This window comes from Macrobrachium nipponense, chromosome 37 (genome assembly GCF_015104395.2).
Source record: "Macrobrachium nipponense isolate FS-2020 chromosome 37, ASM1510439v2, whole genome shotgun sequence".
Classification (NCBI taxonomy): domain Eukaryota; kingdom Metazoa; phylum Arthropoda; class Malacostraca; order Decapoda; family Palaemonidae; genus Macrobrachium; species Macrobrachium nipponense.
This window is the reverse complement of record NC_061097.1, coordinates 27,376,426-27,395,491: the sequence shown is the minus strand read 5'-3', so window position 1 is coordinate 27,395,491 and position 19,066 is coordinate 27,376,426.

Sequence of the window (19,066 nt, the reverse complement as noted above, 5' to 3'; positions counted from 1 at the left end):
TCTCGCAAATCCCGGGTTTTTCGTTGTTTTATGCCGGAGTTTATTTTCGCGAATCTTGCTCTAATTTCTCTGAAAGCGAGATGTCATTAGTTGAGGTATCTTAAATTCATCAGTGCGAAGTGATATAGACGTAAAAGACAACATCATTAAAACAGCATGTAAATGGGACTTCCAACTGTCCCGGGATTGATTGTGCCTACTGGGCAAATAGTAAACAACAATGGACAGATTCGACGGAAACTGCAGTTGACAGGACACGCCACGACGCCTATAGCCCAACCTGCCTGAACAGACTTAATGAACCTACGCTGAATTGACCTAACTTTGCCAAAACCTCCCTTTCCTAACTGTCTTCATTAGATAGAAAGGGTGTTTGGTCATCGTTCCTATTACTAAGTGCATTCGACCGTTACTCCTTTTTGGAGTTGATGCTTTTCACACGAGTCAACAGCATCCAGTATGGATTAATATCCAGCGTTAACCTCTCTCTCTCTCTCTCTCTCTCTCTCTCTCTCTCTCACTCTTTCTCTGTAACTTACTGTAACTTACCTACGTGGAGGGGGGGAGACAGCATTCTCTGGAATATAGGACTTACTTTCTATATTTTGCCGTTTTTATGGGCTCTTCTTTTATTAGATGGAATTCTGTTGTGACAGAACATTTTTACCAGTCATATTCTTATAAATAAATAGACACATGTATATAAATACATTATATATATTATATATATATAATATATATATATATATCTAATATATATATATTATATATATATATTATGCATGTTAATGTGTGTATATAAACTCTACTTGACATTTAGGAGCAGTTCTCTAATTTAGAAAACCTAATTTAAGTATTTCAGGACCACTCCACCACATGGAACACAGCTGTCCTTTGACCCATGGATGGCTACCTCGTCATACGACAACCACTGACGACTTCTTTCCCTTCAAACTTTCCTCTGGCAGTGATCTGAGCCCATTGAACTATGGCCCCTCCCCCTATTGTATGAAATGCCTCAACCGCTCACACGGCGGCTGTATGTCGTCGTCAGACTTCCAAATTGCGATTTTGACGAAACGCTTTTCATTCATAGCTTCTCTCCAGCTCTGACGTCATCGCCTATCAAATCTCTTTTGAGATTTCTCTCGGTTAGTTTCATAGGAATATATTCAAATGCTTTCCAAGGCTTTTGATAATTTCATTGGTGTGTTATGTATGTACATACGTGTTAAGTTTACTCTTACAGAAATATATTCAAATATTTTCCATGGGGTTTGATCATTTAATTTAAGTGTATTATGTATGTGTATGTATATACGTATTTAAGTATGCATAATTCAACTTTTAAATGAATATCATTCAAATAGTTTGGGTACAATTCCCTTACTTCTAACAAATATTTTGGTTGAATAATGCATCCAGTCACAACCTACACAATTTCCGTCTTTTGCATATTCATCCATACAGTCTTCTCTCTCTCTCTCTCTCTCTCTCTCTCTCTCTCTCTCTAAGGACAACCCAAAGTCGATTCATTTCAACGCGACACAAACTTTTATGAGTGAGACAGAGGAGGAAGTTATTTGTAATATATTCCAAGGCAAATGAAGACAGAGTGGCAGGCGTTACACAGCACTTCATACGTCATAATCAACTGCGTAGCAGATATGACATCCGACATTTCATATTAAGTTTTTATGTACCAAGGGGCATGCAGGCCTACGCTCACAGACCCACACATACACAAACACACGAGCGCGCACACACACACGATCCCATGGGGGTACGAAATTATTATCAACTAAAAAAAAATTCCCCCTCGGTACATATATGAAAATATATCAATTCCGAGGTAGAGCGAATTAGATATTAAAGGACATTTGTAGCTCGAATGATATATATATATATATATATATATATTATATATATATATATATATATATATATGTGTGTGTGTGTGTGTGTGTGTGCGTGTGTGTGTGTGTATAAAATAAATAAATATATCTACAATATACACCTACCTATATCTTAAATGAAAAGATTTTTTTGAGATGCTCTGATGATGTGGAGGGGGGTGGGGGGGGATGAGGGCTAACTCTCAACTAGCAGGTTTTCGAAAGAAACGGATCAGCAAGAACGAAAGGCCCTGGTGAATGTAGCTGTGTAGACTCGACTTCGCCTTATAGTGAAAAATAAAGGGAGTGATTTGGGAGTGATTTGAAACGTTTCTTGAAAATTCCATGTGGCCTCTGTTGACTCAAGCATTGGGTCAAGTATGGATTGGTTATTCAAACTGTTTTTCAACTGCGCCCATAAATGGAAAAAGGGCCATGAAGGGACTAGCAACCTCATCTGAATTGCTTGGGACCTTGGGGCCAAACCCACTATGATGGGATCTCTCTCCTAAAATCCACTATGATCGGGATCTCTCTCTCCTCTTCTCTCTCTCTCTCTCTCTCTCTCTCTCTCCTTTCTAATATATACATAGTGATACGTGATACAGGGCACATGGAAACACTCCAGGCAACATATTCATAGACGGAAGAAAACCACATATCACTGGGCTGCTACGGGCTGCCCTGTGATAAGCAAGAACCCGTGCTGGCATAAGGCCAGCATAATGCCCAACAACAACAACACTTGGCTGCCTCTTTTCATTTTGCCGACGTTTCGTAATTTTAAATGAATTCTTAGGCTGTACTTTTCATTGTTTAAATATATCTTTTCTTTCTTAGGTGCAGCCGTGGGATTGTAATTCTGTACATAATTACGAAACGTTGGCAAAATAAAAAATAAATAAAAAGTGTAGGGATGAGTGGTTTGAGTCCGCTTTCCACTGAATATATACATACACACACACACACACACACACACACACACACGCATATATATATATATATATATATATATATATATATATATATATATATATATATATATATGCGTGTGTGTGTGTGAGGGCGAATTTTTATCGCATTATGATGATTGATATACAAGTATTAAGCTACAAACATCCTTTAATATCCCAATTCGCTCTACCTAGGAATTAATATATTTGCATATGTGTTAACAGAATCGGCAACGTCACTGAAGTCCTAATTTCTTTCCTCCTATGAGCTGGTCCGAAATCCACAAGAGCAACGCAAATTAAATTATCAACTAAAAAATTCCGTTCGGTTACCATTATTATATGAAAATATATTAATTCCGAAGTAGGGCGATTTAGATATTAAATGACATTTGTAACTTAAAGCATATTATATATATATATATATATATATATATATATATATATATATATATAATATATATATATATATACACAACACAAAAGGGGACCTCATTTAAAACAATGGTCGGTAGTTGTAAACAAAGCTTAACATTGAAACTCGCGAAGTCATCCATTGCTTACACCGCAAGAGACTTCACAAACAAACTCCTAAACTGATGAGACGAAATAACATCTTTTAACCGCTGGAGAATAAAACGAATTCCTTGTCAAGAGTTCGGTGCTGAATAAAAATAAAGAAAAAAAAACAATAAATATGAGGAAAATACGTGTGAAAGAAAAACAATGCTAGCGAGGAAACTTGACGAGTTTTTTCTTGTTAAGCGTTTTTGTTGGCTATGAAAAGAGAAAGTATAAAATAGGCAATAAATATGAAGAAAATACGTTTGCAAGAATAACAATGCTAACAAAGAAATTCAACGACTGTTATAACATGAAAAACGTAAGCAAGGAAGACACTGGAACAACTGCAAGACATCAGCACGAAACCACACAGCAGAACGGAAAACGAGCTGGCAGAAAACCTTGAAATAATTAATTAATTTCGCAAAATAAGAACAGAAGAGTGAAGGGAAAGAACGAAAGAAAGAGAAAGACTTGTCATTCCTCCGTTTGCATTCCAATCAAACCCGGGGACTCCCCGGCCATGCCACAGGTACCCCTCAATCCTCATGCCACAGGTACCCATCCATCCTCAGAAGTGGCGTCAAGTGACCCTCAGTTTTCAGTTGACTTCACTTATCCCCTTCGGTAAATCAGGGAGGAGGGGAAAATTGGATGAATATGGCAATAGACACACAAATAAAGAAACAAACAAACACAAGCCCACACGAGTTTAGATCAACAATGGTTCATGCATTTCATTACGTTTTCATGTCTGGGTTCAGGTCATCTGTTTATATATTTTTGTTTTTTTAAGATTAACCTTGTACTGGTTTTTCCAGAAAGTTTTTCGCTTTTCCTTTTAAATCGTTGGATCATGCCTAACCATGACTTAAAAGCCATGGGAGTACCATAAACTCGTTCTTGAGAACAAACTCGTTCTCGAAAACAAACTCTCCCTTGACAACATACTCAATCTTGAGAAGAAACTCTTTCTTGAGAACAAACTCCTTGAGATCGCTACTTGAAGTAAACAGGTACCTGGTCCTCACAACCGCATTCTTCGATTCTCTGAGACAGAAAAACCCACTGACTCACCCACGACCCAATATACAGAAGCGTAATTACCCCCGTAAAGAGGTCGCCATTATTCCAAATATCTGGGATTTGCGTGAAGGAAAAATAATCCACTTTATATGCGGCTGTAATGCTTCTGAAGGCGCGTGGGTGGGATCAGTCCAGCAGTTTAATTCTCAATATATATGTGCATAATCATGCAAATGAAAGGTGGCTGTAATCAAACAAAATTTGAGTTGAAGATGTTGGGTCATTTCGACTTGTGGTCCTCTGTCACATCTACGGTGACCAAATGAAGTTACTCTTGCTTTTAGTTTTCTGTATAAGAAAAATATGGAGGTGGCTTTGTCTATCCGTCCGCACTTTTTAGGCAAATTGTTATGTTGATTATCCACTCTCCAATCATCAAAATTACGAATTACAGCCCTCTAGCCTCAGTAGTTTTAATTTTATTCAAGGTTAAAGTTATCCATGATCGTGCATCTGGCTGAGAGTTTCATGGGCATTGACTGCGACGAAGAAACTTCCGCACATTTTTTTTCAACTTTCTTCTCACTGTCCTTAACGTCATCCTGTGACGTTAATGAGGTTATAGATTTTTTTTTTTACCTCGGTGCAATGCTAACAGAAAAAATTTCCTTTTTTTTTGTTCACTGGGCGTTACAAAGGTCAATTCATTACGTTTCTAACTCAAGTGATTTCAATTTTGACATCATCATAAGCCCACCTTAAACCAACCCAATAATTTTCCATAATATAGAAGGAAAAAGTAACTACAATGGTCTGCAGAATGAGTATGACTCTATGCCCACCTCTAACCAACCCAGCAATCCGCACCCCCTCCCCCAAATCACTCCCCGATAATTAACCACCTTACCTATTTGATATGGATTTACCTTTCGACAAAAGGTAAATCGATATTAAAAAAAGTAGGAACAAATAATAATAAACAATAATGTACTGAGAGTTGAAGAATAATATCAACGAAAATGTCAAAGCAGTTAAATTATAATGTAAATATCTGCCAGGTATATTGCAGTGCAATGGTAATGAACACGTAAACATTCCTTCTTACACACAACTTTTGCTCTCAGTATAAGCTGTAACAAAATCTAAATGGGATTATATACTTAACTTACCTGAATAAATATTGAAACAAAAATATCTATAGCTCGTTTCATTTATTTCCATCGGGAGATAACAAAACCCGACAGAGCCCAGCCACGAAAACAAGACTTTACCCCCTCCCCCCCTTCTCCGGACGGTGGCCCCCTCCCCTCCCATAACCCCCTAGGGTCTCTGTAGCACAACGAATCAACACGGTAACCGGAGACTCCCAACAAAGTCTTGCTGGGGGAAGGTCGAACATTACCAACAGCTACTTCACTTATGGTTAATGCATTAGCAGATAAGGACCGGGTCCCATTTTGACAGCACTCGAATTAAAGAGAATCGCAGGAAGGATAACTTCCGGTAAAAAAAAATAATTTCGCAGAACTGCATTGAAAAAAAAAAAACACTCGCAAAAGTTTACATTTAGATCTCATGCTGAGGGACAAGCGTATACATGAGAGAGAGAGAGAGAGAGAGAGAGAGAGAGAGAGATTGACAGAATAGAGAATCAGAAATAGCCAGAATCTAGGCCAAAGCCCAAGCACTGTGGACCTATGAGGTCATTCAGCGCTGAAACGGAAATTGACAGTCAAAGGCTTGAAAAGTGTAACAGGAGGAAAACCTCAAAGCAGTTGCACTATGAATGAATTGTTAGGAGAGGGTATAAAGGCAGATGGAAAAAGAGAACATGAAAGGAGGTAAAGTAAAAGGAATGAAAGGGGTCTTAGGTGCACTGACGGCATTAGCCCCTTACGGAGGAAGAGAGAGAGAGAGAGAGAGAGAGAGAGAGAGAGAGAGAGGAAAATATGCGTCAAATAAGCGGACTGGAAGCGTTTTGGAAACCTCCTTTTTAATAAGGGAAAAAGTAGCTCCACAAATTGAAATTAGTGTCGGAAGTTTGCCGCTACAAGAGAGTTTGATGGCGTCCAAAATGCAAATGTCCCCATTGTCGGTTCCGCTGTTATGAGGTCGTCAATATTGGAACTTTTGGGTGGAGGTGGGTTCAATTCACGTTCGCTCTGAGGGTGGCGGGTGTTGGAGGGGGGACGGAGTATCCCATAACCCCAAAACCTTTCAGATGACAAACGACAAGGCTTTCAGGGCATTTTGTTTAAATTCATTTTTTATACGCATCCCTCTTTTTTTTCTTTTTAGGGAAAAGAGGGAAAACATTTTTGCAAATAAAAGAACTGTTGCACGTGTATAAAGAATATTCTCTTCTAAGTCCAATTTAAATATTTCAAAGACGTGTCGGTTACTGTGGAAAGGATATAAATAAAGAAATATGTTCCTGATTTCCGATCTTTTTCCAGTGATACCATAAAGGTTTTATTTAAAATCCCCCGCCCCTCTCAATTTTTTTTTTCCTGCACGTTTATTTTCTATTCGCACGAGGCATCAGTGACCCTGGTAACTGTGACGCCAGATAGCTTACAGTCAAACAAGCAATTTTTTTTCCGTTATTTGCAAACGTTCCATACGATAGGCATCAGCCACAGAATATAATAATTATACTAATAAAAATAACGATAATGCACACAGTATTCTCCCATTTCTTATAAAGTTAATCTATTAGGAAACAGTCCACACAATATGCACTAACTACTGAATAATAATAATAATAATAATAATAATAATAATAATAATAATAATAATAATAATAATAATAATAATAATAATAACAAAAGGAAATACAGTCAATGAAGGAATAACACCACAGCATCCCAGAGCTCCCGGAGGGAGGGAGGGAGGGAAGCCCAGAGAAACACCCCCCACCCACCCACCCCACACCGCCCCCAACCCACCGCCACCCGTTTATCGCCGGCCGGAAGCTTTCGCTGTGACATTGCAAGCGCTGCAAAGGAAGTTATCAGCTGAGCTTCGTCATACTTTTATTTAATTCATTGCAGCGCCGCTTAGCCTTTTTCCTTCATCCTGAATTCGACGCGGGAATTTTTACTCGTACAAAAGTCAACGATAAATTTCGTTCAACTTCAAAAGGATGACACATTGACGGAAGACCCACAGATTTTCTAAATTTTCACCATACCCTTTTTTCCATTCGACGACGAAGGGGTTACTAGAGCCTTTTTGGTTTCTCAGCTTATCGGTCAGGCGTGAGACTGCTAGCCCTACGCCCTTTTCTTGACCCTAGCAGATGCTGGTATCCATAGACGAACTTGATTGGTCTGGGAACCAACTCGTTTCCAGCAATCATTAGCCGAGTACTACATATATTATATATATATATATATATATATATATATATATATATATATATATATATATATATATATATATATATATATATACGTATATACATACATACATCATATATATAAAATATATATATTTCATAATATATTTATATATATATATATAGATATATATATATATATATATATATATATATATATATATATATGAGTAAATGTGTGCGCGTATATACGTATAGCAAGCGACTTCGTGACTATAATTGCCAGAACATCAAAGGGAATGTGTCCTTAAGGTAGTATTGTGGTTAACAATGTAATACAGATGACGGAAGAGGTTGTTCAGGTCAACTGTTTACTAAGAAATAGTTAAAAGAGAAGTTTAGGAGTAACAGGGAAAAGCTGGGCGTGACGTACATGAACCTAGAATGAGCTACTAAGAGAACCGGCAGAGCTGTAATTTGGAGGATACTGATGATTCATGGCACCAATGATAAGTTGCTGAGAGAGATTAAAAGTTTTTATGACAAAGTGAAGCACGGGCTAAGTATGTAGATGGGAAAGTGACTTGTTTGGTGTGAAACTAGGCGAAGTTTGAAAACTGGCTTTGGAAGAAAAAGTTGGACAGAATCTGGATAAATGTTTGTTCATGATGACAGCAAATGAATGAGGAAGTTGGAGCGGGGAATGGTATCATGGATGGTATGAGAATTGTGACGGAAGATTGAAGATTCTTAAAGGTAATTTGGAGTAAATACAATGGATGTTAGTATGAAGAGGGAGAGAAGAGACAAAAAGGGGATTCACAGAATAGTCGGTGAAGTAAGGAAAATAACAGCCAGATAAAAAGAGAAGCAGGAGAAGGCTAGAGGATGATAAGAGGCTCAAGGGAGCATCACCAAAGTGCCTGGATTGATTCGGAACTGCTCCTTTTCCCAAAACCTTATGATCTAGAGAAACTGGCAATAGTAACGAGTTATTTACAGGGTTTTCCAAGCACTCTGAATAGACATTGTCTAAATACGTAATATATTCTAAATATGTAAAAAAAAATATTGTATAAAAATAATTTTAGTCACACATCATTCAGAGGAAAGGCTCTTCGTCCCTGAACGCGCAAAAGCAAAAACCCACAAACCCCCGAATATCCGAGAAGCCATAAAACCCTCCAGGTCGAAGAAAATCTAATCCCGAACTGAGGCTTCTTATCTCATTTCCCACTCCCGTCATATCGGGCATCAGATGTCCCTGGACTTCGCCCAATAATATTTGGGGCAGCGACAAAATTCCATTTATTTGGTTAATGACATTTCTTTCCGGCTGATTGAACCGGGGGGAATGATGCGGACATTACATAACGTTAATGACAGATTGCAACTGACTGATGATACTGCATCTGATTTGGATTCCGAACCTGTCATCAAAAGGTTCACGCTTTCGCCATGAGCAACTGTTTAACAATTACGGATTGTAATGAATTCCACCCGTAAGCGTTTATAAACTATCGTTGTTGATTGTGAAGTCGTCTGTTCCTGTATTAACTGTTATTCTGAAATCAACTTAAAAAGTCAGATGCGGGAAGGCACAAAAAGATAAATAAATAAATAAATAAAATCATAGATAAAAACTGGTGAAATAAAAAAAAAAAAAAAAAAAGGTAAAACATCTGTTTTTCTTAATAACGTTTCTTCACTTTTGTAGTTGAAATTGACAGGAAAGTTGCAGGTGATTTTCGTTTCGACGTCACACTACAATTTCGTCCTTGAAACCGATACGTTACACTTCCTAAGAACACAGGAAGGGGAAGCTGAGGAACATGATCAAGTGAGACGTATGGAGTGAGGAGTTGGAAAGGTTGAGGTAGGAGGGTGATTGAGCAAAATGAAGAAGCACAGGAATGTGAGGGAAGAAGGGACGTCCCTCTCTTTATTGTAGGGTGTTCTCCTCAACAGCTGATCAGATGATTCCACAAGTATGTTTTGACCAGTCTTCAAAGTTTGCTTCTTCAACGTTTTACTGGTACGATAAATATTTTGTTTCTATATGGGATTTAGAATATTTAATATCCTAGAATTATATCTTGTCCGGACCGAAAGGAAAACATTTTTAGGGGGAATTTTTCTATTTTCAGTTAAGTCAACGGCACATTTTACTTTTAACTTTCTCTTCCTATTCATACATAGCTTTACATAAACGGTTAACAAAAATTGTGTTGAGAATTTTTTATCCGTGTAAATTCAATCACTGAATCTATTTCAGAGATTATCTCAGTAATAACTTTTCTTGTACTAAAGCAAGTTACATAATGCTCATCACACTTCAAAGTAGCCCAAGGTTAACCCTTTGATAAACAAAAATCGTTGAATTAATAACACCTGTACCTGCTAAATGTGCTGTCCGTATCATATACTATCATCAAATGGTCTACCTGTCCGCAAAGCTTTAGCGCCATAAATCCATAAACCGTTTTTATTTTGAAAATTTGTGAATTAACTCGATGGAGAAAGGATAGCATTCCCTAATTACTTAATTACTTAAGGCCATCCAACCCCATGACATAAGTCCTAAATTTGAATGAATATATATATATCTATATATATATATATATATATATATATATATATATATATATATATATACACACACACACACACACACACACACTATGCGTATGTATGTAACTATGTGTGAATGCATGTATGTATGTGTGTATATATATATATACATATATATATATATATATATATATATATGTGTGTGTGTATGTATGTATGTACATACATACATACAGATGGCCCGCATGACCTTTTTGTTCTTTCAAGTTACGCTCAGACTAAAAGAACTCTGATGGCCTTGCATGATATCAACTGCATCAACGTATATAACTTCGATTCCGAAATCAATATGAAATTCCTAACATATAAATATTTTTAATTCAGCGGAAAGAGAACTTGAGAGAACAATGGCGTCACTTTGCAGAGACTTCAATGTCAGCGTCCATTATTTCATCTTTCCATCAACTGAAGATTGCTTGTTTGTTAGTATGATGTTTTTACGTTGCATGGAACCAGTGGTTATTCAGCAATGGGACCAACGGCTTGACGTGACTTCCAAACCACGTCGAGAGTGAACTTCTATCACCAGAAATACACATCTCTAACCCCTCAGCGGAATGCCCGAGGATCAAACTCGCGGTCACCGAGGTGGCAGGCCAAAACCGAAACCGATCATGCCACTGAGGCGCTAATCAACTGAAGAACTGAGGGAAAGGAATATTCTGCTGTTAGATCGACAACGCTGCCCACTTCACTCAGACATAAATATACAAAATGTGTGTTCGAATTTTTTTTTTCGTTTTTCTTATCATTTTGCTTTTATCGTGTTATACAAAATTATCTGATTATTAATACCATTAATCAAAGACTAAAATAACGGGCAGAGGGGTTAGCTTTTAAAAGTCAATAAAGGTAAAACCATAAACAAATGTGGGTAAAATTTTTGTTTTGTTTCTTTTCCATTTTACTTTTGTCCTTAACTCGTAATCTTCTGTTTATTAATATCATTAATCGAACGCTAATTTAAGAAAGGGGGGAATGGTTGGCTTTTAAAGTATATAAAGATAATTCCGTAAAATCCTAATTTTTTATCTCTTTCTGTCATTAACCCTTTATCCCCATTTGCATTCCAACCAGACATAATTGAACGACAGAAGAGAGAGAGAGAGAGAGAGAGATGCCAGGAGGAGGGATAAGTTCGTTCCTGGGTCGTGCAAGTGCAGTGTTTGCATCATTAGCAACCTTGTTATGATGCTAATGACGGAACTTGGGTGGTGTGCATATAAAACAGACATCGACCTCCTCCTCCTCCTCCTCCTCCTCCTCCAAGGGAAAAGGCGCTCTTCCTCAGTAATTCCGTTTTGTTCAGTTGCAAATAGGAACTCAGTGGTTGAATAGCAACGCCCATTTTGTTACTATGATTTTATTATACGTGTATGTGTGTGTGTGTATATATATATATATATATATAATATAGATATATAATATATATATATTTATATATATATATATATATATATATATGTATGCATGTATGTATATATACATATATATATATATATATATATATATATATATATATATATATATATATATATATATTCATAACCTAACCAAAAATGATTACAAAGCTCCTAAAATTGCAGAAAATAACTCTGCCTGAGACACATTCAGTACATGAAATAATTTAACTGTCGAATACCTTTCAAAATAAAACATGAATATCTCTAAATGTTCCATATTCGTTAACTGAAATAAAATGGCAACAGTTCTTTATTATCTGATGACCTGTTCATCTTTACTAATTATTCGGCCCATAGGACACTAGATAACCTAAAGCAAAGATCAAAATGACTGGAAAACCTAATGTTCTCAAATTTTAAAAGCCTTAAAGCAATCAAAGGGGAACAACAGGTCCTTCTCCTGTAGATGAAAATGGTGATTTGGAATTCATGGATAGACAGTGATGAAGGTCAGAATGGAGGTACATATGGAGATGAAGGTTACGAGGGTACATGAATTCCGGGATGAAAGTGAGAATGAAGGTAGGTTGAGTTTCAGGAATGACGCATAGAATGGAATAAGTGGGCATGCAAGTGGAATGAGAGAAGACGTGAATTCCAGAATATGGGAATCAAGCCTTACTGGAACAGAAAGCGTATTTGGAAGTAGAGTTTGAACAGATAATTAAATTAACTATTGTCAAATCTTATATAAAGATTTAACTGCTTTCCCAATAGATTCAAACAGATGGTGCTTCTCTCGACCTCCAAAGACCCTTGCAATTCATTTTGGTGTCTATCGCTTATCTAGAATTTTTTGTTCCCCTCATCAGAGAAGTCGCATTTGAAGCAAGGAAGAAAAATTCCGTTTCCCCTTCAGATTTCTCCTCCGCCTTTTAATCCCCAAACCTCGACTTCCTTCGGAAGTTGTGAAAGAATCCCGCGATAGATCCCGGCAGGAGTCGGACCAACAGTTTCCGAGAGATAAATTATCTGCGGCCGATGAGTGAGGAACTCTAAATATGAAGATGAAAAAGTCTTATTCCGTTTTGATAATTTTATCTCTCTCTTGACCTTTGGAAGGGGATAAACTCTCTCTCTCTCTCTCTCTCTCTCTCTCTCTCTCTCTCTCTCTCTCTCTCTCTCTCTCTCTCTCTCTCTCTCCTTGCCAGAAAAAGCATAAAAGTTTCTTCATTTCTCTCTGTAGGAAAGACATTTTTTTTAAAAGGTTAGTTGGATATTTTATTCTGCCGAATCAAACCGAGAAATAAAACCTTAGACGCAGAGGAAGGTAGTGAATACAGATCCAACACACCAAAGAAACTAAAAATAGGCAGAAATGTTGAAGGAATGAATTCGACAATGAGAAGAGAGACGATAACAGCAGCTACAACCAAATGAAACAAAATACCGAAATAACAAACCAAGTTCAGAGACAACAGACTGACCAGAAACCCAGAACATAAATAACACCAATTCCAGTTCTACCATTTCTTTGCAAACGTTGCAAATTCATAGAGAATCCCTAAGGCTACAGTGTCACATAAAATTAAACAAACTAATGCACAAGTGAAATGTTAGACTATGATTTGAAACAGTCACATTTAGAGATGTTTGTTTTATTTGTTTGTTTGTTTGTATGGTGTTTTCCAGTTGCATGGAACGAGTGGTTATTCAGCAATGGGACCAACGGCTTAACGTGACTTCCGAACCACGTCGAGAGTGAACTTTTATAGCCTGAAATACACATCTCTCACACCTCAATGGAATGCCCGAGAATCGAACTCGCGGCCACCGAGGTGGCAGACTAAGATCATACCGACCACGCCACTGAGGCACCCAGTACCCTGAAAGTTAGGCAACGTCCTAATCATTCCGAACAAGTTATTACTATCAGCCGCGGCCCATGAAACACTCTGCCGCGGATCATGAAATTTGAACCTCGTTCAAATTTCATGATCCGCGGTGGTGGTCTGTGTTGTTGGCACTTGATAGAGTTGTCAGAAACACGGTCATGGCTAACTTTAACCTTAAATAAAATCAAAACTGCTGGGGCTAGAGCGCTGCAATTTGGTATGTTTGATGACTGGAGGGTGGATGATCAACATACCAATTTGCAGCCCTCTAGCCTCAGTAATATTTAAGTTCTGAGGGCGGACAGCAAAAGTGCGGACGGACAGGCAAAGCCATCGCAATAGATTTCTTTTGTCTTTAGTAAGTGCGTGTCAGAGAGAGAGAGAGAGAGAGAGAGAGAGAGAGAGAGAGAGAGAATATTTCCAAACTGCTTTGCTGTTACAGGGCTGTCTTAAATACTATTTTAGTGAGTGTGTGAGAGAGAGAGAGAGAGAGAGAGAGAGAGAGAGAGAGAATCTGATATGCATGAAACACAAAAACGAATCTGTGGGTTGACCTGGTTTTCGAAAGATAGCTACACACTCCAATTAGCGTCCGATGTTTACCATTACCCAAGAGCCTGATGGTGTCCGTGAAAATGCAAGGGTGATTTCACCATCAGTGAATGTGATGAGATCGCATAAATTCGAGAAGCTGTTTGTGAAAATGTTTCCATCTTGATGAACTCTTTTGGAGGACCAATTTCTGCCTAAAACTTTTAATCGGTTCTAAGTTCTTTTCAAGGACAAGTATTCTCTTGTAACCGCCGACTTAAAAGGCCGCCTTATTCTTGAAGGATGTTCGCTCTGTTGACATTACATTTTTTATCTAAAAATTTCTTTTAATAATTGCTATCATTGATCTGAGTTCTACGCCAAATATCAGTTCAAATACTGGAATATGAAAAAAAAAAAAAAAAAAAAATATATATATATATATATATATATATATATATATATATATATATATATATATATATATATAAACTTTTCATTTATTTACAGTCTTCTGTATTTGAAAATATATCTTTTTTTTTCATGATATTGGATGTGGAAAAAAATATTTTAAAAACAATATAAATATTTCTTGATTATTCCTGAAGTTTATTTACACCTATTTTTAACGAGTTGAAAATTGCCACAAAGATTTTTGAACGAAAACAACCAGTGGGACGGCCATTAAAATAGTGAATAAGGCGTGATCCGACCTCCAGCTTACTCAAGGAACGCGCTAAAACCTACAGTGAAATAGCGCGTTGTTTCACCAACGAAAGTTAAAATAAATACGCTATATCTTATCATAAATAATTGTTCTGTACTGCTTAACAGCCACATTATTCATTTTTCTCACTTTCATTCTAATGTATAAATCATAAATATCCTATCCTAAAATTCCTGTATCTTGAACTCAACGCGAAACACCTTTTTCAGACCTTTTAGGCTTTTCCTTAGACCTTTCCTACACCCCCAAACAAGAGCAACTACATCAACAACAACGAGAACAACAAAAACAACAACAAAGTAGTTTGTAGGCTAACTCGCCGAGTAGGCGAAAATAACTTGCAAATAACTAAAAGCTGAATCTGCCCCTTTTTCCCCCTGACAGATCTGGAACACCTCGTTTCTGACGGTATAACCTTGTTATAATAGATTCACATCAGCCGTGCATTTGATGTCTATGCCAGTCCATTACGACGCTCTTGATTGGCTGTTGATAAGCCACTCACGGGGCTGGAAACTCTCAGTCTCTCGAGAGAGTTCATATAGGGAGGATGTATGTTCCTCCTCTCCTGAGGTATGCTTTTGAAAGACGTATCCCTCTGGAGAGGTGGGACATACATCAGGCCTATGTGAACTCTTGAGAGAGACTGAGAGTTTCCAGCCCCGTGAGTGGCTTATCAACAGCCAATCAGGAACGTCGTAATGGACTGGCCTAGACATCAGATGCACCGGTGATGTGAATCTACTATAGTAATCTGCTATTACAAGCTAAAGTATTGGGCAAAATTCCAGGAGGGGTTAGTGAATATTGAGTGCAGAGAATAAGACTCATACATAACGACATTCTAGCTATCAACACGAATGGAAGAAATATGAGTCCAATTTGATTAAGGGAGACAAACGTATTACTCCGTCATCCTTCGTAACAGAAGCCAACTGTTCGTATTTTATCTGTGTATTCGGAGATGTAGTGTTACGGACTCTGAGATCTCAGAGACAATGTTACGGTGTCGAAATATCCTGGTTAAAGGTCGACACAATGTTACGGCCTCTGAGAGAGGTCCGCTTCAGGTTCGATATGAAATAAATAAAAAAAAATATATATCAACACCAACAGTTGAAACTGGGGATACGAATATAGAAAGAAACACTAACACAACAAAGGTTTATTTACAAGCTTGCTAACAAATGTAAATGCAGAATGGTATCTCCTATTTACATAAACAGATAGAATCTTACACTGCATGAACTGGGGGAAACAGTGAGGCAATTCGAATACTTGCTAATCAGTTTGGCACTTCGAAGAGGTGGCTTCATAAAAGTAGAGCGGCAACTGCAGACGTCCTCTTGACTCCGTATTGCAGAAACTAGTCTGTTCGTAAGGCAGGAACTCTCCCCTTTTCTTCTCCGAAGTCTGCTCAACGTAGAAACAACTCGGCCGTCCACACCGGAAGACGACTAGACCAATATCCAACCAACACTCGAACTACTATTTTGATGATTGATACTTCGTCGGTTCCTTCATTTCTAGTCTCTCTCTGACGATCACTGCTGCTGATCTCTCACTGATAATCTGATCTGTGGCTCTTACTAACTGGTGATCCCTCTCTTTTACGATCTCTTCCTCTTACGATCACTCCTCTCCAAAGTTTGTTCGTCGTATTTATACGGCACTCTGGGGGCGGAGCCTACGGCGAACGTCACCGACTCCAGGGATTTCTAGAACTTCTTAGATGAATCTAGACGAGGTATTGCATCAGAAATCGCGGCGTTTCTCACGTAACAATGGCGCATTTTTGCGCTCCACAACACGCCCGACGATACTAGAACCATCATGATAACAGGCACCTCCAACACATTGCGCTAACGCCTCCTTGCTGCCGAACTTCTCGAAAATACGTTCTCCTTTCCTTTATCTTCCTTTGCTATGAAGCAATTATCATCACAGTAGTGATATTGATTTCTACGCAATCGAATTCATTGTAGTGAAGCTTTTAGACTTTTAGAGCTTGGTTTTTATTCTACCCTGCTGATCCTGTTATACACCTCACCTTTCCCACGCTAGTTCTGACTCGAAGCTGACGTCAGCTGTAGAAAGAATTAAACGTTCGTCAGACGGAGACTTGTCAGTGCTTCCGAAGCTTTTATTCAGACTCACATTCAAATAAGGGAAATAAGGGAATATTGATGTTGCAGGTGAGATTCATCAAAGTTCTGCTTCTTTTGCCACACTCAAATCATTCGTGGAAACACGCACACACTCACACTCTCATATGTATATGTATAAGTACGAATATTTATATTCATATGTTATATATATACATATATATATGAACTAATATATTTACATAGACATAAAAACATGTATGTATGTATGCATGTATATATAATATATATATATATATATATATATATATATATATATATATATATATATATATATATACATATATATATATATATATATATATATATATATATATATATATATATATATATATATATATATATATAATATATATATATATATATAATGATATATATATATATATATATATATATATATATATATATATATATATATATATATATATATATATATATATATATGCGTGTGTGTGTGTATTACATTGCACACTTTTGCTTCGTAAACATTTTTGGGAGGTCAAGGGACGTTGGATTCTCTCCCGAAGCGGAAATTCAGATGAGGTCAGTTCATAAACTATTCAGATATTTATTTAACCTTAACCAACAGGTGGAGAAACGGAAAACATATTGGCCGGGGCAAATTGTGCTCGAATTCCGTTACTCTTGCAAAGGACTGGAAGGGCCTCTCTCTCAAAATCTCGGGCCTCTCTCGTTCTCTCTCTTCTATCTCTCTTTTCTCTCTCTTCTCTCTCCTTCACCCAAACACTTAGTACATGGCACTGCCTCCACCTCGTAATAGCAATGCCACATATGGCCTCCTTCCCAGGATTTCCATTCTCTGGATTACGTTATAACCAATCTTAAGGGTCCTCACTATTGGAGATCCAGAGGGTTTCTTGCTTAAGAGAAATTATACCTCTCCATCACTCGTGGACGGACACATTAGATGAAAGATTGCATTTACATCATAACCTTAGCATAATCTTGTTATTTTACATCCAATTTTTGTAACATGAAGAAAACGGCTTGTAGAATGGAATAGAATATAGAATTTAGGACAACAGCCAAGCGCTAGGACATGTGAGGTTATTCAGCACTAAATCGGAAATTGACAGTAAGGTTTGAAAAGTGTAACAGAAGGGAAATCTCGCATTTGCACTTTGAAGGAACTGTTATAGCGGATGGAAAGTCAGATGGAAGGGAGAGAATATGAACGGAGGTATAGCAAAAGGAATGAAAAAGGTTACAGCTAGGGGCGAAGGGACAAAGCAAAGACCCTTAAGTAATGCCTACAGTGTTACAAACTGAGATGCGCTGACGCCAAGGAAACAGCTTGTATGCCTAATAACAGCTGGAAATGGCATTGCTTTCATTATCTATAAAACTATACAAGAGATCGTTAATATCAAGTCTAAATGAATCTCCAGTTAAGAACCAAGTATATCAGTAAAATCTTAACAGCCTAAAAGTCAATGAAGGGCAAATCGAGTATAAACGAATTTATAATTAGAAGCAATGCGGCAAACTTCGTACACTACCACTTTAGAAACTTAAATTTTAGTAGGCTGTAACAATATTCCCTAATAGGCTTGGCACTCGCAGAATAATACTTAGAACCCATACACAGTCTGCTGAAGAATCCACTTGCATGCAAGATACAATCCACACTAAACCAAGAAGAAGAATCCACACAGGGAAGAGATTCCATCCAGACGTAAGAAGTAGAAAATCAACCCAAGGAAATTTACAGCTTCAGTAGTGCTCAGTCCTATAAGTTATGATTGATAGTGATTAGTGGAGAACTTTTAAACGGCTTCTACTAAGATAAGGATTGAGACGATCTTTAAAAAGAGTTGGTCCTGGTACACGCTACAGCCTTCAAGGAAACTTAAAAGGGGGGTATGGTTCATTAAAAGAGCTTCCAACCAGTAATGGACGTGGGGAGGACTTCAGT